This window comes from Mesoplodon bidens (genome assembly GCF_964165515.1).
Source record: "Mesoplodon bidens genome assembly, contig: HAP1_SCAFFOLD_96, whole genome shotgun sequence".
NCBI classification, from domain to species: domain Eukaryota; kingdom Metazoa; phylum Chordata; class Mammalia; order Artiodactyla; family Ziphiidae; genus Mesoplodon; species Mesoplodon bidens.
Genome location: NW_027671845.1, coordinates 90,932 through 112,865, shown reverse-complemented (window position 1 = coordinate 112,865; position 21,934 = coordinate 90,932). Strand labels below are relative to the sequence as shown.

The window sequence follows — 21,934 nt, the reverse complement described above, 5'->3', positions numbered from 1 at the left end:
AAACCTCTGGGCACATCCTGAACAACAGAGATACTTCTCATCAAAGTCCAAACAATAATTCAAAAGCAATTTCAGAGCCAAAATGTGGAAACAAACCAAGTGTTCACTGACAGATGAATGGATCAAGAAAATGTAGTGTGTATATTCACACAACAGATATTATTCACCCACAAACAGGAAGGAAAGTTTCTAATTGATACAAAGACCATTTATGTATTTTTCAAAGATTGACATTTCTTTGTATGAACAGTGAAAATTTAACAATTCCACTTTTAAGAGGAAAGGTTAGTGTTTCTTTGTAGAAACAATTAAGTCTCAGCAGTAGAGGCATAAGCACACACGTGCACACAGAGTAAACAGAATAGCGCCCCGCTACCTCCCCGCAATCTGATCCCCCGATGAGCCCTGCTGATTCTCCCTCCAAATATAGAGAACCTGTTTACTTCTCTCCATCTTCTCAGACATCGTCTTCCTGGACTACCACGCCAAATTCCTAACCTTATCTGGGTCTCCCGACTTCCACTCTTACTGAATCCCCACCCCATCCATTTATGCAGCAGCCAAAATCAATTGTTCCTCTTTCAGTGCAAACTGGATCAGGACACCTCTCATTCACTGCTTTCCCACTGCACTTGGCAAACATCTGAACTTCTTCAGACCCACGGTTTTATTTCCTTCTCACTCACTGTGTACTGTCCACACTGGCTTTGGGGTCTAGGAAGGAAATTTTGACACAGGCTACCACACAGATGACACGCGAAGACATTAAGCTAAGTGGATAAGTCAGATACAAATGGACAAATGTTACATGATTCCACTTCTGTGAGGTCCCCAGATGGGTCAAATTCATAGAGACAGAAAGTGGAGTGGTGGGTGTCAGGGGCTGGGAGGGGGGTGGGGAGTCAGTGTTTAATGGGGACAGAGTTTCACTTGGACAGGATGAAAACATTCTGGAGATGGATGGTCGGGATGGTTGCACAACAATGAGAATTCTTGTTTTCCTTCCTTAAGATTTTTGTTTTACTTATTTTCGGCTGCGTTGGGTCTTCGTTGCTGGGCGCAGGCTTTCTCTAGTCGCGGCGAGCGGGGGCTACTCTTCGGTGCAGTGTGCAGGCTTCTCATTGAGGTGGCTTCTCTTTGCGGCAGAGCATGGGCCCTAGGCGCGTGGGCTCAGTAGTTGTGGCTCGCGGGCTGAGGAGTTATGGCTTGCAGGCTCAGTAGTTGTGGCGCACGGGCGTTAGGTGCTCCGCGGTATGTGGGATCTTCCCGGACCAGGGCTCGAACCTGTGTCCCCTGCATCGGCAGGCGGATTCTTGACCACTGTGCCACCAGGGAAACCCAAGAAAAAAAGCAAGACTCAGACCCCAAGGGGAGGAGTGGAAGTACGAGTTGGGAGGTTCAGAAGAAGCTTGCAGTGACACTGCATGACCCTGAGTTGGCTATTTTCTTCTCTGCATCTCGGCTACCATATACTTCCTACCCTCATAGAAAAATAACCTGTCTGGAATTGGAAATTTTTCCATTTAGTCTTTTTGTGCATGTGACATTTTTATTCAGAAAAATAATCTGTGTTGAACTGGAGTTTTTTCCATTTAGTATTTTGTACATGTGACATTTTTATTCAGGTAGTGAAATCTCTGGGTCAACAGTGATACCACATTCTCAAGATTTTGATAAGTAGACTAGAACTTCTTAACTGGAATCAAGGGGCAGGCTTTGGATAATCCATGGACTTTGTGACATCCAAAGGTGCCCTTTGTGTGTGTGTGTGTGTGTGTGTGTGTGTGTTTGTAGACACCCTTTGAAGGGTGTGTGAGCACCTGTAGTTTTCTATGATTTTAGCTTCTCCAAATGGCTCTTGGACTCAAAGGTGCCTGAGGGGAGCGGACGTGTACTCCCCCAGTACAGAATTCTGAACGCAGTGTCAGTAAACATTCAGCCAAAGAGCTTTGCCAAATTGCGTGTTTTAACGTAACTTTTTAATCCACTGAGTCGATGTACCTGGGATCTTTTTTTACATACTTATCTCACTCTTTATTTATTTTTTTTGGGGTGGGGGTACGCGGGCCTCTAACGGTTGTGGCCTCTCCCGTTGCGGAGCACAGGCTCCGGACGCGCAGGCTCAGCGGCCATGGCTCATGGGCCCAGCCACTCCGCGGCATGTGGGATCTCCCCGAACCAGGGTACCAACCCGTGTCCCCTGCATCGGCAGGTGGACTCTCAACCACTGCACCACCATGGAAGCCATTATCTCACTCTTATAAGGCTGAAACGTTGCTGCTTCCCCTAAGTTTCCTTGTCCCTCTCCCCACTCTCCCACCAGGCCGTGGAAGAGGAATGGGAGGGAGAGGGAGAGTCCAGCAGGGAGAGGACAGTGCACCTGCTGGGAAGCGGTAAAGAGGGGTCCAGGGTGGGAGGGAGGGAGACACAAGAGGGAGGGGATATGGGAACAGGTGTATATGTATAACTGATTCGCTTTGTTATAAAGCAGAAACTAATACGCCATTGTGAATCAACTGTACCCCAATAAACTTGTAAAAAAAATTAGAACTACCATATGACACAGCATTTTCATTCCTGGATATATATCGAAAAAAATAGAACCAAAAAACATTAATTTGAAAAGATATATGCACCCTAATGTTCATGGCAGCATTATTTACAATTGACAACATATGGAAGCAAGCTAAGTGTTTATTAAGAGATGAATGGGTAAGGAAGATGTGATATATATATAAACAATGGAATACTACTTAGCTAAAAAAAAATTTTGTTTGAATTGAAATTGTATCAAGTATCTTTTCTGACCACAATGCTATGAGACTAGACATCAATTACAGGAAAAGAGCTGTAAAAAAATACAAACACATGGAGGCTAAACAATACACTACTCAATAACGAAGTGATCACTGAAGAAATCAAAGAGGAAATTAAAAAATACCTAGAAACAAATGACAATGGAGACACGACGACCCAAAACCTATGGGATGCAGCAAAAGCAGTTCTAAGAGGGAAGTTTATAGCAATACAATCCCACCTTAAGAAACAGGAAACATCTCGAATAAACAACCTAACCTTGCACCTAAAGCAATTACAGAAAGAAGAACAAAAACATCCCAAAGTTAGCAGAAGGAAAGAAATCATAAAAATCAGATCAGAAATAAATGAAAAAGAAATGAAGGAAACGATAGCAAAGATCAATAAAACTAAAAGCTGGTTCTTTGAGAAGATAAACAAAATTGATAAACCATTAGCCAGACTCATCAAGAAAAAAAGGGAGAAGACTCAAATCAATAGAATTAGAAATGAAAAAGGAGAAGTAACAACTGACACTGCAGAAATACAAAAGATCAGGAGAGATTACTACAAGCAACTCTATGCCAATAAAATGGACAACCTGGAAGAAATGGACAAATTCTTAGAAATGCACAACCTGCCAAGACTGAATCAGGAAGAAATAGAAAATATGAACAGACCAATCACAAGCACTGAAATTGAAACTGTGATAAAAAATCTTCCAACAAACAAAAGCCCAGGACCAGATGGCTTCACAGGCGAATTCTATCAAGCATTTAGAGAAGAGCTAACACCTATCCTTCTGAAACTCTTCCAAAATATAGCAGAGGGAGGAACACTCCCAAACTCATTCTACGAGGCCACCATCACCTTGATACCAAAACCAGACAAGGATGTCACAAAGAAAGAAAACTACAGGCCAATATCACTGATGAACATAGATGCAAAAATCCTCAACAAAATACTAGCAAACAGAATCCAACAGCACATTAAAAGGATCATACACCATGATCAAGTGGGGTTTATTCCAGGAATGCAAGGATTCTTCAATATACGCAAATCAATCAACGTGATACACCATATTAACAAATTAAAGGAGAAAAACCATATGATCATCTCAATAGATGCAGAGAAAGCTTTCGACAAAATTCAACACCCATTTATGATAAAAACCCTGCAGAAAGTAGGCATAGAGGGAACTTTCCTCAACATAATAAAGGCCATATATGACAAACCCACAGCCAGCATCGTCCTCAATGGTGAAAAACTGAAACCATTTCCACTAAGATCAGGAACAAGACAAGGTTGCCCACTCTCACCACTCTTATTCAACATAGTTTTGGAAGTTATAGCCACAGCAATCAGAGAAGAAAAGGAAATAAAAGGAATCCAAATTGGAAAAGAAGAAGTAAAGCTGTCACTGTTTGCAGATGACATGATACTATGCATAGAGAATCCTAAAGATGCTACCAGAAAACTACTAGAGTTAATCAATGAATTTGGTAAAGTTGCAGGATACAAAATTAATGCACAGAAATCTCTGGCATTCCTATATACTAATGATGAAAATCTGAAAGTGAAATCAAGGAAACACTCCCATTTACCACTGCAACAAAAAGAATAAAATATCTAGGAATAAACCTACCTAAGGAGACAAAAGACCTGTATGCAGAAAATTATAAGACACTGATGAAAGAAATTAAAGATGATACAAATAGATGGAGAGATGTACTATGTTCTTGGATTGGAAGAATCAACATTGTGAAAATGACTCTACTACCCAAAGCAATCTACAGATTCAATGCAATCCCTATCAAACTACCACTGGCATTTTCCACAGAACTAGAACAAAAAATTTCACAATTTGTATGGAAGCACAAAAGACCCCGAATAGCCAAAGCAATCTTGAGAACGAAAAACGGAGCTGGAGGAATCAGGCTCCCTCACTTCAGACTATACTACAAAGCTACAGTAATCAAGACAGTATGGTACTGGCACAAAAACAGAAAGATAGCTAGGTTCATTTTTAAATGGAAGATATACTCTAGATATTTAAATGTAGGGCATCTCTTCCTTTCAAATCTCAGAAAGAAAGGTGTGCTTCAGTTTCCCTGCAGAAAGCTCTAGTATCTTACTCCCTTTTGAAAGAGGAACTAATCCTTCTTTCTCTATTCTTCTTTGTCTTCTTCCCTTCATCAGCAATGAGCCTCTTTATCATTTTTGTCAGCCCAAAGAATAATTTTTCTCTTTCCAGGCCAGTCAAAAATTGTACACTACAAAGTAAACAGAAAGAGCTTTATTTATAAAAATAAAAAAGCTATGGCATTAGTTCTTAAAGAGTATAAAACTTTGATCCCTCATTCCAACAAAAAGTCTTGTTAGCATTTAGGGTTCAATGAGAGGCAATAAACAAAAATGTTTTGGTGACTCATTTGACATCTTTACTAAAAGGTTTGAACTCATAATGGTGAATATCAGACATATTTGTGTTAGGCAATTAAAATTAAATTATATCTAGATGTATTTTAAATTACCATATTAACATTAACAAGTAATCTTAGAACTCATCTTGAAAGTAAAAGGTACTTTTATACTTTATAATGAAAAAATCAATAAAATGTGCCTTTATGAAGAGAAAATGTAATTATAATACCAATTAATGTTAACTGGTCACTTTTTTATTGAAGTAGAGTTGACATACAATATTATGTTAGTTTCAAGTGTTCAACATACTGATCCAACATCTAAATACATTTGAATTGGTCACCGTGATAAGTCTAGTAACCATATATCACCATACAAAATTATTACAGTATTATTGACTATATTCCTTATGCAGTAGATTGCATCCCCAAGACATTTATTTTATAACTGGAAATTTGTACCACTTAATCCCCTTCACCTATTTCTCTCAGTCCCCATCCCCCTTCCCCTCTAGTAATCACCAGTTTGTTCTCTGTATCTACAAGTTTGTTTCTCTTTTGTTTTCTTTGTTTTCTTTTTTAGATTTCACATATAAGTGAAATCATACAGTATTTGTTCTTCTCTGTCTGACTTATTTCACTTAGCACACCTAGTACTCTAGGTCAATCCATGTTGTTGCAAGTGAAGATATTTCATTCTTTTTTAGGACTAAGTAATATTTCATTATATATGTGTGTATATATACACCACATCTTCTTTATCCATTCATCTATTTATGGACACTAGTTTCTTCCATATCTTGGCTAGTATAAGTAATGCTCCAATGAACAGAGGGGTGCATACATCCTTTCTTATTAGTGTCTTTGTTTTCTTTGGATAGATACTCAGAAGTTGAATTGTTGGATCATATGGTAATTCTATTTTTAACATTTAGGGGAACCTCTGTACTGTTTTCCATAGTGGCTGCACCAATTTACATTCCCACTAACAGTGCACAAGGGTTCCCTTTTGGATGACGGCCATTCTGACAGGTGTAAGGTGATATCTCACTGTGGTTTTGATTTGCATTTCCCAGATGATTAGTGATATTGAGCATCTTTTCATGTGTCTTTTGGTCATTTGTATGTATTCCCAAAGCAATGTAACCCCTATCAAAATACCAATGGTATTTTTCACAGAATTAGAACAAATAATCCTAAAATTTGTATAGAATCATCCAAACAAACAAAAAACCTCCAATAACCAAAGCTATATTGAGAAAGAAAAACAAACCTGGTGGTATGACATGCACTGATCTCAGACTATACTACAAAGCTATAGTAATCAAAACAGTATGGTATTAGCATAACAACAGACACATAGGTCAGTGGAATAGAGAGCCCAGAAATGAACCCACAGTTATGTGATCAATTAATCTACAACAAAGGAGGCAAGAACATACAATGAAATAAAGACAATAAATGGTGTTAGGAAAATTGGACAACTACCTGCAAAAGAGTGAAACTGAATTATTTCCTTATACCATATATAAAAATAAATTTAAAATGGATTAAAGACTCACATTTAAGACCTGAAACCATAAAACCCCTAGGAAAAATACATTGACATCGATCTTAGCAATATTTTTGGGGGGGTCTATCTCCTCAGGCATGGCCAACAGAAGTAAAATTAAACAAGTGTCATTATATCAAACTGAAAAGCTTTTGCAGAGAGGAGAAAACCATCACAAAATGAAAAGGTAACTTACTGAATGAAAGATTTTTTCAAATGATATATCTGATAAGGAGTTAATATCCAAATTATCTAAAGAAATCATACAATTTAATATCAAAAAACCCCAGATATTCCAATTTAAAAATGGGCAGAGAACCTGAACTGGTTACTTTTTAAAGTGTTTGATACAGTACTTAGATGCATTCTTTTTTCATTAGCCTTGAATATCAATACTCTTAACATCTCCGTTTATAAATGAAGAAATTAAGGAATGGAGAGATAAATGACTTGTCTAAGGTACAAAGCTTATTACAAAAAAGATTATACTAAACCAGACCTCTGATTCAGATTCCTATACTTTAATCATTAGGGCTTACTGCAGAAGATTAGAGACAGAATTTGACATTGAAAGCTTAGATTCCAGTTTTTAATGAGACTTCTTCACCATGCCTTTATGTCTAAGGGAAAAAATTCTGGTCTGTACTGCCATTAATGATAATACTGCTTTAGAGAAATGTTCTGGAGGGAAAGGATATTATTCAAATTTATTTTTAAAGTGTTTTTTTTGGTTTGACTTTGTTTCTTAATTTTCTCATGCTAGGATGGGAGGGCAAACAAAACCTAAACTAACAATACCAACTATACGTGTGTGTGTGTGTGAGAGTGTGCCTGTACTTATAAGTATGAAAATACAACTTACAAGAAAAGGCAAGACCAGAATCTATAAGGCTAAGGATTTTGACTTTATCTTAGATGCAAGAGAAAGCAATTAAATGAAAAGATAGTTGTGTAGATACTAGGCTGTTCAAGTAGAGCAAAGGAGAAATGGTAGTGGCTAAGACGGTGGCAATGAAGATGAAGAGAAACATTATATATGTGATGAGAGAGAGAGAGATGAGATTCCAGAGGACCTAATGATGCAGTCTATGCAGAAAGTGAACAAAAGGAAGGAACTGAGGATCATTCCCAGGTTTTTGCATGGAGTTACTTTTTGTGTGAATCATGGCACCATTCACTGAGGAAGAAAAGATTTGCAGGATGGAAAAGTTTGGAAGAAGGAATCATTGAAGTTTCATTTTAGACATCTTAGTTGTAGAGACGTCAAGCAGTGTTCCTCATATTTCTCCAATGAAAAGAATCACCTGGGGATCTTATTGCACATATGGATTATCACCTTTTCTGCTAGAACTTCTGGTTTGGTAGTCTGAGTTGAACACAAAGTACTAGATTTTCTCACACTGCAGAAGGAAAAAAAACACACTGAAGGAGGTGGGAAAGAGCTAACCTAAGTAACTTTGGAAAACAGTATTTTAATATACTGTGATTAACCATGCACAATATATACTGAAAAGCTAAAGACAAAAAGAAATGTACACAAATATTGAACTTGTTAGTAAATTTATTTTTCACACGTGTACAGGTTAATGATTTTTAAATATTTTATGTGTATTCCAGAATTGAGCAAATGAATAGACTGCAAATAATGAGAATCAGGTTTCTAATTGTTAAAGAGTGACAAATAAGGAAAGGGTAAGGGAGGCTAGAATAAACCCTGTGCTGTTGGATTGGAATCAAGGTATCCATTTGAATTCATATATCAATTTGAACTTATATATATATGTAGATAGACAGATGATAATGTGTGTGCGTGCACACGTGTGTGTATATACACACACACCCAGATAGATAATATGAAAATAGAGATACTTGTATATTTTTATGTATTCGTATATATATTTTTAGCTCTCTCTGCTGAAAACACAATGAGGTAGCTTGGATAGTGATAAATCCACCTCATACCAAGATTCTGGTTTCTGAATACCATTATTAATGCAAGGAACATGAACTCCATGGAGAAATGACTGATTCAAGGCTGAGACAGAGGAAAGTAAAAGATGGGTCTGGAGCACTTTGTGGTGTCAGAAAGTAAGATATTACTCCAACAATTGTATGGCCATGTAGGAAAAATATAGGAGACAGCTGGAAGGAGTACCAGTGACCAAATATGGAACACTTTGAGAAACAAAACTATTAATGATAGTAATAAATTTTAACCCGTAGAATAAAATAATTATCCACAAGTTCACACTGATGTATGTATATATATGAACAAATAACCAGATAAATACATAAATGAAGGAGAAGAACAGCTCTTTCTTATACTCAAATTATAGTTAATAAATGTAGAGGGAATGATGGGGATAGAAAATGAACAATCATCAAACACCACAGTAATGGGTGGAGTCAAAAATTATTGATGGATGCTAAAATTAGTATGGGAAAATTAAACAAGAAGCAGAATATTTGAACAATCTCAAATAATTACAAAGGGAAAAATAGCGATTTTGCAGCTATCATTATAACTAAGTCATCAAAGTTAGCATCCCCAGTAGTGAGACATACAGATTTGTTTGTACCTCTAATATGTACTGAAAATGGCATAATATCTCTCCTGAAGTGTTCTTGTCAAGAAATACATATCCTCAGTCTAACCATGAGAAAATATCAAACAAACCCTATTTGAGAAAAATTCTACAAAATGACTGGCTAAGATTTTCCATTAGTTCGAGGTCATAACAGACAAAAAAAGACTGAGGAACTATCCTAGATTAGAGAAGAATGGGGAGATATGACAAGCAAATGCAATAAGGGATCCTAGATTTGAATCTGGACCGCAAGACAATAGGCAATATTTGAATACGAGTCTATAAATCATTAGTAGCATTGTGACAATGTAAACTTTCTGCTTTCAATAATTATACTCTAGTAATAGAAAATGTTAACATTTGGGGAAGCTGAGTAAGGGGTATATGGGAACTCATACTGCTATGTTTGAAGTTTTTTGATAAATAAGATTTGATAACACAGTTTTATAAAAACTTAGTTTGGACATTTCTGAACCTCTTTTTTGTTTCCTTATGGAAGAAAGTTGCTTGTTTAGGGATAATACTAAATCAATGGGGGTAAGATTTACACAGGACCAACCCTAACCTTCATAGTGTGTGGCACAGGAAACAACTTTGAATGGCCATTTCAAGGAACAATATACTTAAGTGTATACAATGAGTAAAATGGATGAACTACACAAATTAATGAGTTGAAAAACCATAGAATCATAGAATTTTCTCACTGTAAAGGCTCTTACTTTCATAACTTTTCAGTTCCTATGGGTAAATGCCAAAGAGCAGGATTACTAGATCACTGTATGGTAAAAGTACGTTTATTTTGTCAGAAACTGCCAAGTATCCCGCTAGCCACAAATGAGAATTCCAATTGTTCTGCATCATCACCAACTTCGGTATTTCAGTTTGGGGATTTTAGCCATTTAAATAGGTGTGTAGTGGTATCTCATTATCATTCTAATTCAAAATTCACTGATGACATGGAATGTGTAGCATCTTTTCACATGCTTATTTGCCATGTGCCTATTTTCTTTGTTTAACCATAGTAGTTTTTTTTTTTTTTTTAACCAAGGCCTGCTAACTCTTGTCCTCCTATGTCTATTTATGTTGTCTTTTTTCTTTCTTTCTTTTTTTGAACTTTTGATCATTTAGTCTTTTTCCTGGTTATGTCCAATTATTTTTTATACTAAAATTGGGCTTAACTTATTTTAGGAAACTATAAAGATACCTCCACATTCTGGATGTTGTTATCTTTCTCTTGAAAAGATTTACTTTGGCCCATGGCAGACAGTTATTATAGGGACTGGTAACCTTAGTCCATTCTCCGTTTGAGCTCATTCAAAGCCGTTTTTCAGTCTGTGTGAAGGTTGGTCTATTCCTGTCTTGTCCTTCCTCTACGGGTGTTGCCCTTTGGGATTACCATGTGAAAGTTTGGATTCTCCCTATTCCCAACTACCCTTGTATTTGTTAGGCTTTAAATGTAATGGTTCCCGCAGCCCTGTGAGACTAAAGATACACTTAGCTTGTCATTCCATTAGTTGTTGCCTTTAGCTTGAGCTGTTGCCCATTGGCTTCTGTGGTTAGAGTCTTTTGAACTCCTTGGCTTTTCAGTTCGTAGGCTGTAAGATTTGAATCAGCAAATGCCCCAAGGAGAAAAGCTGCACCAAATGTCAAGCCTGTGTATGTGTTTCCCTTCTCTCCACAACTTGGCCCACGTCTTGGTGTCTCTCTAACATTCAGATGGCAGCGAACAGATGTTTTCTTACTTTATCCAGCTTTTCTAAAATTTCTTTAGACTTCCCCTGACCTTATGTTATTATTGAACTACCATCTCAATTACCCCTAGGAAGAAAATTGACAATTTTATGTTTTATTTTTTTATTTTCTATATTACCTCAGTTTCTGTAGAGACCTTTTACCTCACTGTTCGGTCTAGTTCCTGTGTTAGCAGTAAGATGGAGATAAGCTGGAGGCTAAGAATACTGGGGGGAAATCACTGATGAATCATATGTCTCATTCTTTTTGTTTTTCCTCTCCTTATTTATTACTCTGGCAGCCTACACCTGCCTTTCTTCATTTGACCCAGTTGCCCAAATAAGAAACCCACTCTGGTAAAGACCTGACTTTACTCTCATAAATGTCTGCATGTTAGGATTAGCTAGATGATGAACACCATGCCAGAGTTCTTTGTGTGAGACTTTTGCAGACTTTTGTTAGCCCTTTAGTTTGCCTCTTGCAAACGCTGCTCAGATTGTTGAGGTTTTCTAAGATTCTGTAGGTCAAACCTCTCTACCTGCATACCAGATGAGCCCTTCTCTCTTTCCTGACTTCACTTGTGGGAGGTTAGCCCTCGGTTCTTCTTTTTGCCCATCCAATCATAATTGTTCATGAATTCCAAAAGGCCCTCAAAGTATCTGTCGTCCCTTTCTCTCTTCTTTTTATCAACACTGCTAAATATTAACCATATATTTGCATACCTCTTTCTTACTTACAGTGGAATATTGGAAGGCTCGATCATTAAGTGTGAGCCCCACCAAACTAGGACTCATACAACACTCTCCTCCAGGCCAAAACTTTTGATATCCACTGGGTTTTTTTAATACTATCTTATATGTATCTAAATTTGTAAGGATTTAGTTAATGCCTGAGTTATGTGACAATAAGAAATCAGTCAAATTAGCACTACAGAAGTGCAGCTTAGACCTAGGGACCAGAACCAAGGACCACAAAAACCTGTTAACCAATAAGTTTCACTTGTACTTCATGTTTAGCAACTGCTGAGGGTGAATGGGAAGTGAGGGAAAAAGAGTTTATCACAGAAACTTGCACTAAAATGAACAGGAAAATGACCCAGTTCCTGGTTCAAGTCACTGTAATCTGCTTCAATAAATAATAACAGCACACAAGGAAAACAAACACTATATGATAGGAACAATGGATAATTAATTACCAGATCAGGGAGGACAGATTACACTTGCTATGGGATTTCATTAAAGAAGGATTCCAAAAAGTACTGGCTTCTTCTGAGAAGACTTCTCAGAACAGGTAGCATTTAAACTGAGTCTTGAACAAGTATATAGAGGGTAGGGAACAGGCCTTCCGGGCAGGGAACAGGCACAGTGTCAGGAATGGCACAAAGGGCTTATGGAATAGGGGACAAAAAAAAAAAAAAAGCTGAACACAGGAGTGCTACGTGTTGGGGAATATGGGGGAAGGCTGGCTGAGGTTGGTTAAATGAAACATAATTAGACGGAAGAGAAAGTAGGTGCAAAGACACATGGAAGACTGTAGAAAGCCCCTGAAGATGGAGATCAGCATAATAATATGAAGAACTCAGTGGTACTTTGACACTGTATGAATGTCTAGGTTTAAAAAAATCAGGAAAACACAATAAAAGAATAAACTACTGATATAATGATATGTAACCAGAGGTCAGATACCAAAGAATACACACTGTGTGTTTCCACGTATGTTATATAAGGTGATAGAGGTCAGCTTAGGTGTTGCCCTGGGAGAGTATGGAACAGAAAGAAGTAACAGAGAACCGTGTAGGGTGTTAGAAATATTTTATAATATCTTGATCTGGTGTTGGATACATGGGTGCATAGAGGTGTAAAAATTCAGTTATTAGCAATGCAGTTAACCTACTAGAGTTTTTTTAATATATGCGTACATTAAAAAAAAGACTCTAGTAGGTTAATTAGGCTGTCAGTTGTATGAAGTAAATTTTGATCAAGGAATAGCCAAGGTAGTAATGCAGTAATAAGTTATAAATGTACTCACTGTGCTCTAGAATGTCACAATTGGAATACAAGAAATATGTGTAAGAAAAAAGACAAATATTCAACTTTGATGGTTGGATGAGCTGAATAAGTTAGATCACTCTACTTTCAATTTAAGAACTTGGCCAGTGTTTGGATACCTTTGAACAAAGAAAAAAAAGAAATACAATTTTTATTACGCATATACTATGTATCAATCCCTGACTTCTATTTTGACGCATATAAACATGGGAAATATTGCACCTTGTAACTGAGACAATGAAGATGAGTGAGGTAGCTGGTTTTGACACTAGAGGCTGAGAAAACCATCAGCTCATAATTGTAAGAAGTCTGAAGTCGGAGGAAAAGAATCAAGAGGAAATAGTGGTAAGTGCCAGGAGCTTCTGGAAACTACATCACAGATGAAGACTCCAGGATTGTTGAGCTTTCTAAGAGTCCCAATAACTCAGATAAAAACAGAGGGCTTAAAACTGAATCCTGGGGATATATGTATGCATATAGCTGATTCACTTTGTTACACAGCAGAAACTAACACAACACTGTAAAGCAATTATACTCCAATAAAGATGTAAAAAAAAACAAAAAAAAAACTGACGCCTGCAAAGTAACAGTTGTTAGGACAAACAGTAAAGAATTATAAGAAAAATAATCACATGCCTGTCCCAACAGAGAAATAGCCTAAGCTCCATCTCACCATTTCTCCGATTGGCCTTTCACAAAATACAGTCCCATCAGCTGAATATAGGTTTGTCAAGTAACTGTGAGTAAGACTGAATTAAACAAAAATAAATCAATTCCTTCCTCCAAAACTTTTCAGAGTATGTAATGAAACAAAGTGAAACTTGAATTTCATGTCGGGATGTAGAGTACAATTCTTCCCAAATGCTTCTGTCCTGTAACTACATTAACATCATCTAAAACCAGCGTTCTGCAGGACAGAGATTGTGAAACGCTGCTCTCATCATGTAAGATATCAACTCTTTCTGAAAATCCATTCTTCCTTCTGCCCTTTCTCCTGTTGTCCCTGTCACCTGGAATGTCTGTCCTAAGCTCCACCTGCCAAAACCCTACCCATTTTTAGGATCCAAGAGATAATAAAAGGCTTACATTACTGAAAGGCAGAGAAAGAAATACCTTCCTAGGGATCTACATTTCCTTCCTAGGGAAAAGAAAAATTGTAAAGTATACCACAGTGACCTTAAGTCTATGAATGTAACTATGTTGTGTTACTTGGAGTTCTGTAAAAGTCAATGTGCTACAATATACATGGATATGAATGTTTGATCTCTTACAAGTAGAACTTGCTGATAACTTTCATCATGAGCGAGGTTAATGATTAAGGGAGCCATTGTATTTGGCTCAGCCCTTATAACTAGGGAATATTAAAATTGGAAAGGTCCCTAGATATTAGCAAATCTATCCACCTCATATTCTAAGTAAGGAAACTGAGACCTTCATAGATTGGATACTTATATTAACAAAGGAAAAGGGTATAAGATTGGCAGACCTACCTTTTAGATTAAGAATTTTGAGATTTTTATAGACTACTAGGACATTATGTCCACTGATATTGAGACAATGTGTTTCTTAGTCATCATTTCCTATTGCACTGACCAAGCGAGGTGGCAGTCAGTAGTTGTACAAAGGGAAAAAGAAAACTTTAGAAACTCCCGATTTATATACACAGGGAAGTTCATCATTCATGTTATTTAAGCTAACTGGATGCAGTTTATCAGCTACATTGAGGAATGGTGAAGTGAAGTGTCTTTACAATTAACATGTTAGTTTGTGTCATGACCTCCCTGGTGTTCAAGTGAGTTAACGGTTAGCACTCAACTAGGCACTTAAGAGTCCATTATAAATCTGGACTAAACATTTATTTGTGGCATCTTTATTCTTCTTTGGTGCCCTTAGGCAGAATTAGCCCTCTTATGTTTTGATAAATTCAAGTATTAAACAGGGCTAAGGTTTCACAAGTTCTTTGGCCTAAACATGGGGGTAAGGGAGACCAATGAGCTGGAGTACTTCTAGATTTAAGAATGGTCAGATTGAGGAAGAAGAGTCTTATGCCAGAGGTGAAAGAAGACTGATTATAATTACCTATTTTTAAAAATTCCAACCCTTTTCAATGTTCTAAAGTGATCAGGAAGTACATGGGTATGCTAGGAAGTAAGGGAGTCAAGCAAGAATATTCTCTAAGAGTTTGTGGATGGCAATGAAGAGGAAAGGAAGATAGAGACAATCCTGGAAAAGGTTTTGGTTGGCCATAATAATGAAGTCAGAAGGAGAAGAAGAAGAAGAAAAAGAAGAATGACACATGCAATGGGAAAGAGAAAGCAAGAATAGAGAAGCAAAAGGGAGAGTAGAAAAATGAGACAAATTTGGAGAAGGAAATGAGGAAGAAAACTGGGTGAAAGAAGGAAGCACTGATGGTAGACCACCTGACACTCAAACATTAACACGATGCACATTTAAGATGTGTCATCAATGGCCATGGTCATTACCCTCAAATAGTTTACAGTATGTGTTTCAGAGACATTTATAAATTGAAAATGACATTAAAATAAGTGCCAGGGTATAAGTATTCATGGAATTGTATGGGAGAATAAAAAGTCCCCCGTCAAAGAGCCTTCTGAGACATCGGGAAAAAAGGAAAAACCTAAAAAGCATAAGACTCTTCCTATTTTCATTTCCAATGATACATCCCAATCTTGATGATCAATCAGCGATTTAAATATCAACTATAAACACAGTATTTTATGAGCTGCTATGCAGTGTACTAGAGCAATAGAACAGAGAGGACCTCAAACCCTCTGTTCCCTCAAATTGAAAGGCAGTCTTCCTGACCTCTCCAGACCACTACTGGACACAGGGAACACACACTAATGTTTCAGGACCCCAACCAGCAGTCACCTGCTTAGTGATTACTTCCATGACACACCCTCACCAACACCACTGACTTTCCTGCTCCTACGGGACATGACATAAATTTCCTATTTTAACACATACCACAGTGCAGTATGATTGCAGGTAGATGTTCTAACAACTTAAAAGAGAATGATGACTTTTTTGCTCTTTACATCTTGTTATTTCCCTACTCATAATATTTCTTGAAGAGAAACCATAAAAATATAAACAAACACAAAAAACAGATAATATACAAAACGTGTGCTTTGCACCTTAACACAAACTTAAGTAAAATGAGTTCTGACAGTATCCGGCATGACAAACTTCCATGGTACAAATGAGAATGGACCAAGGTTTGAGCAGGTACAGGAGACAATCCAGGCATGAACAACACCAAGGAAAGGTAGACAGGAAGTAACATGGTGTGTAGGAAATCACGAGACCAGTCTGATGGGAGGAGACTGAAACAAGACTGAAACTCACTTTCTAAACCTCCATCTCCAATTGGACAATTCACAAGACACAGGTGCACCAAAGTGGCCAAATATTCAATCCCTTTAATGGGGAGGAACAGTTTAAAATTTTATTGCTTTAGTTTGCCCAAAAGTAACTATCAAATGTTGGCAGGACACAATGAAGGCTTACCTTTGTTAACATAGTTAAGTCTCTCTCTCTCACAACTAGCCCACTTGGCTCCACGTTCCTTAGCGCACCCGATGCACTTACACAGCATTGATGGGCTTTACACAGCTGGAAGGTCACATCTTTATTTCTTATTGCAGGAACACAACATCTGGAAACTTTATTTCTATCGGAAGCTACAGCAAAATTATTGTAAAATGAGTCATTTAAACCATACATTTTATCACCTTTAAAAAGCATCTGCTCTGTGCTAAGGATTAGAAATGACTCCTGTCCTTAAAGCCTCATTAAGGAGGAAGATCTATAAACTCAAAATTTCAATCACATGAGATAAAGAACCATAACCTTTAAGCACAGAAGTGCCTATGGAGGCCAAAAGTTATATCTAAGTGACGGCTTCATGATAACCCTGAAGTACAGTCTAGAAAGATGAGGCTATGCAGAGTTGGAGTAGGAGGTGCATTAACTGCACAGGGAGCACCTGTGCAAAGACACTCAAGCCTGACACCTGCTGGGCACTGTAAATACTGCAGGTGGGGATGACTAAAGACCAGGGGTCCAAGTGTGAGAAGAGGCAGAAATAAAAATAGAGATGTTGGCCCAAGCAAGCCTGGGAGAGAGCATGGCTTGTATCCCACAGGTGATGAGGCCTGGGGCTACCACTGGCTGAGTAAGGGTGCCTCCGCTGATTAGAAAAAGGCGCCCCGCTGCTGAAGGACCAATTAGATAAAGGGAGTGATCACAAAAAGCTCCCCTTCCTCAAGGCCAAAGAGCCCCAGGAGGCTTGGCAAAGCACAGTTCAGACTACAGGCCTCTGTGCAGAGCACACGCTGGGCGGCTAGTATGCACTAACTCTGTGTGGGCAAGCCATTAGCAGCATTATTTTAGGCATATCTTGTCATGTTAGAAGATCACTCAACCCGAGTAGGCAGATGAACTTAGAGGAACTGAGACCAGGGGCCGTGAAACCACCCAGCAGTTTCTGCCATAGCCTGGGCAAAATGTAATATGGATGAAGAAGCAAATTTAGGAGGAGGCCAAAATTTACAAGATAGACCCACTGGATGCAAGACATAAAGAAAGTTCAGTGAAGGAACTCTGAAGAGAATGGGCTCTACAATAAATTTTTCTTACATTCAATGTCAAATATCAGGCAAAATTAAGTACAGTGGCCTCTAAGGTCCCTTCCAGCTCTAATTTCTTTTGATTTCTAACTTATTACTCTGGTTAAGTAAAGTCCCTTCAGAGGTACAGAACAGTTCTTATACCTGAATGGGACGCAAAGAATAATCTGACTTCTCTTCACCAGGGGAGGAGTTGAACTATCCTTGCAGAAGAGATAACAGATGGTGTGAACCCCAGATCCTAGAAAAGGGCCAGGCACACGATAAGTATTCAGCTTTTCAAAATCAAATGAACAATCATTTCCTGTCCTAGATCTTTACACCCTTCCTCTGCTGGCTACTTTCTCACAGCTTATAAACATCCTCAAATATACCCACTTAAAAATCTCTCAGATAGGGCTTCCCTGGTGGCGCAGTGGTTGAGAGTCCGCCTGCCGATGCAGGGGACACGGGTTCGTGCCCCGGTCTGGGAAGATCCCACATGCCGCAGAGCGGCTAGGCCCGTGAGCCATGGCTGCTGGGCCTGCGCATCCGGAGCCTGTGCTCTGCAAGGGGAGAGGCCACAACAGTGAGAGGCCCGCCTACCGCAAAAAAAAAAAAAAAAAAAAAAAAAAAAAAAAAAATCTCTCAGACCTATGATTCTCTGGATCTTCTTGTGGATAACCTAAGTCTCTACCATGCCTTCAAACACCTCTCCTCCCCAAAAGCCCAGATCTGAACCTTGGGCCCAGACCTGTCTACCAGGCCCCTCTAAAGCACTGAAGATGAACTAAAATCCTCTCCCCACCCCCAATACCTTCCTACGGTGCTCTGTATCTCTCAAAAAGATGCAGCTGTAAACTGTCACCCACGCTTGCTGCCCTCCCTTTTCTAACTGGTCACCAGGCCCCACCCATTCTCTCTCAGATCTGCAAAATCCAGTCCAACCTTTTATAACTTAAGTGGGAACCTTAGATTACAATTCACCCTGCACCCAATCAAGTGCCTTGCACATGGAGGTCCGGGTAAGTCTCTAAACCAGAAGTCCATCTCACTGTTCTTTAGGGTTTCCCACAGCCTTCAGGATAAACATCTAAACTTCTGACAGGACAAACAAGGCCCCGTTCTGTTGGGCCCCACTAGGTTTCCAGTATCAACTCTCATTTCTTTCCCAAACCCTGAGTTCCAGTCCTATACCTTAGTTTTGCCATATTTTCTTATATTTCTCAAACTTTGACACACACTGCTCCCTCCTGCCACCCCAGTAGCTTCTACATATCCTTAGAAAGGATGGCACCTCCTCCAAGAAGCCTACCCTGAACTTTCCCTTCCAAGATTCTGTGCTCTGCAAAGGGGAAAGGTGGGGGGGGGATACATTAGGACTTTGGCATTAACATAGACACACGACTCTATATCAAATAGATCATCAACAAGGACCTACTGCACAGCACAGGGAACTCTACTCCATAGCCTGGAACAAACTGTACGGGAAAAGAATCTGAAAAGGAATGGATACATGTATAACGGAATCACTTTACTGTACACCTGAAACTAACACAATATTGTACATCAACTATCCTCCAATATAAAATAAAAATTAAATTAAAGAAAAAAGAGATTCTGTGCTCTATAGCACCAGAACTCACTTCTTCCAGAGCACTGACTACTGTGCTTGTGTTTACTTGCTGCCCAGTAGAAGGGAAGATTACCTAGGGCAGAAGCATCCTCTCCAGCAGCCCTTGGTTCTGACAACTCATTCAAGTGCCAGGCTACTTTACACACATAACCTGCTTAATTCATTCTAAGAACCCACAGAAAGAGTGGTTATTAATGTCATTTTACAAGTGTGGGGATTGTAGTGCAAAAGAAACCTGCCCAGGCCACAGACAGCATAAGCCCTGGAATTCAAACCCTAGGCTGCCTTCACACCAGTGCTCTTTCCACTATATGATACGACTACTGAAAAACAGATTTTTTCTTTCCTGAGCCCTGTTTTAATGGAAAGGAAATGAAGCTGGGATATATCCATTTCCTAATCGCTTTGGTGTGTACCAGGCAAAGTCATTCAACAGACCAGGTAACATCTGTGCAACAATTAACGATGCTCCAAACTGTGCTAAGTGTTCTACTTTGTAGAGTCTAGAAGCATTAACACAGTGCATCCTTGTAACCGCCAGAGAGACTGGGTCCTGTTAAGCCCACGCTACAGATGAGAACACTGAGACCTTGAAGCCTTAAGGCACTCGGCCGGGGTCACCGAGCCGGCAGGAGTCCTAGGCCACACACCCTGTCTAGTGCACGCACACCCGGACACTGGGCACTGGTTCTAGTGCCCACCCTCCACCTTGCACCATTTAAAACCCCGCTTCTCAGTGCCCACACGAGGGGCCCTGGAAGCGGGAAGTACAAACCTGTCTCGACACGCCGTGGCTGGAAGAAGCTCTGGATACAGATCAGGGGCAGCGGGTGCTCAGGAGCGGCGCCCAGTGCACCCCGCGGAGGCGGTCGGCCTTAAGTCCAGCAGGCCCTCCTGTAGGGAAGCGCGCACGGAGGGCAGAGGCACCGAGTCCTGCAGCGCGCACAGGTCCTCAGAGCGCGGAAAGATATCGGCCACGCCGTCCCGGCGCAGCTTCACCAAGGGATCATGGCCCGAGCGCGGCCTCGGGGACGCTGGCTGCGGACATGATGCCCACACCCGCCTGGGGGCCCCGGCTCGCCTCCCGGCCCCTCGGGCGCCCACCGCCCGGCGGCTGCGGCCCCGCAGCGTGCGCAGGACCGGCGTCGCAGCCAGAAGACATAGGGCCACGGGCCCCAGCTACGCCAACCCCCCCATGCCGCGCTCCGGAGACCCCGCACGGCCTGGTGTTGGCGCACGCACCTACGCCCTCCACGCCGCGGGGCTGCCGTTTATAAGTCAGCGGGCGGGACCGTGGGGGCGGGGCTCGAGGACGTCAGCACGCTCGCCGTGCGTCGCGTCCGCATGCAGCCCTGTCTCCCATGGTGACGCGGCCTGAAGAGTAGGGGCTTGAGCTCTGAGACTAAGGCAGCGTGAAACGTTGGAGGTGTGGAGACTTCGGGGCTTCCAAAAAGCGTTTGCTGACTCATCCAAACAAAAGTGAGACCTGGTTGTATCAACGCATTTGAAAAGTAAACTCCCGTAAGTGTCTGTGCTCCCCCCGCCCAGGAGAGAGCGTGTATTCCGTGAGGGACACACGAAAGGCTGAGTGAACGTCTGCCTGTGGTCCCTTACCTGGTGCACGGGTGTGTGAATTTATGCGGAGAGCTCTTAATTTCCGTAGTTTCTGCTAACTTGACACGGTAGTTGGCAAATGGTGACATGTTCCATGCATTCAGGACATGATCGTGGTTACTAATAATCACTTTGTTTTGTACTGACAACTCCACAGAGAATTTACTACTGAATATCCACTTTACAGAAGAGAAATTGAGGCGTAGGAAGTGAAGTGGCCGAGTAAGAGTAAGGACTCAGACAATTGGTGTTAGTAAATGAACCCTGCAAGGAGGCCGTTAGCCTGCGGTGGCTCTAGTGATGCGGCCGCCTACGTAAAGCAACCGAAATCTAAGCCTGTCAACGCCTCAGGGTGACGCACAGCGCTGAGGACAACTAGTCAGAAACCACCAAGTAGGCTTTAAAGCGATAGCAAGTCAGTCATTTCCTTGCTTTGCTTCTGCCCTTTGAAACTAAAAATCTCTGCAGCTCCTGTGGCTGGAGTGCTCCTCACCACTTCCGCTTTGGCGGTGCCTGAATTGAATCTAGTTTTGCTCACGTAAAGTCTTCTTTTAAACATGCCTCAGTTTGTCTTTTAACATTGGCCGTAGAAGTTGGATTTGTGTCCAGTTTCTAGAACAGTGGTCGTCCTCTGGTCAGGCCTTAGGCGTTATGCATACAACGTTCCTCTTCTACCACCACCTTCTGGATGCCTCCACCCACTACCAGCTCCCGCGTATCAGATCCCCTAGACGTGGTCAGCAATGGCTTTCACATGCAGCGTGCTCACATTATAACACTGCAGACACTCCTCCGTCCTCCAGCCAGCGTGTGAAGTGAAACATTACCATTCCTGTTGAAGAGCCTGCTGTGACCACTTTCCCAAACACAGCCACTCCCCAGCTGACCCTGGGTGACCACTCTTCTGAACTTGGT

General features: G+C 40.3%; 1 protein-coding gene and 1 pseudogene across 2 annotated transcripts in view; both read right to left on the bottom strand.

The window, feature by feature from the left end:
- Positions 1 to 20,492, bottom strand: part of LOC308610924 (BCL-6 corepressor-like) — a 210,054-nt gene extending 189,562 nt beyond the window's left edge. Inside the window, exon 1 of the mRNA XM_081259907.1 lies at positions 20,483 to 20,492. The gene's annotated coding sequence lies outside the window, so the exon portion shown is untranslated. The remainder of the gene's footprint in view (positions 1 to 20,482) is intronic.
- The window catches only part of LOC308610912 (centrosomal protein of 78 kDa-like), a 460,151-nt pseudogene extending 439,400 nt beyond the window's left edge, over positions 1 to 20,751 (bottom strand). The window contains exons 1-3 of the transcript in view: positions 20,698 to 20,751; positions 20,181 to 20,584; positions 16,670 to 16,842 (exon numbers count right to left, since the gene is read on the bottom strand). The product of the transcript in view is annotated as a centrosomal protein of 78 kDa-like (transcript). The remainder of the gene's footprint in view (positions 1 to 16,669; positions 16,843 to 20,180; positions 20,585 to 20,697) is intronic.
- Positions 20,752 to 21,934: the final 1,183 nt, after the last annotated feature.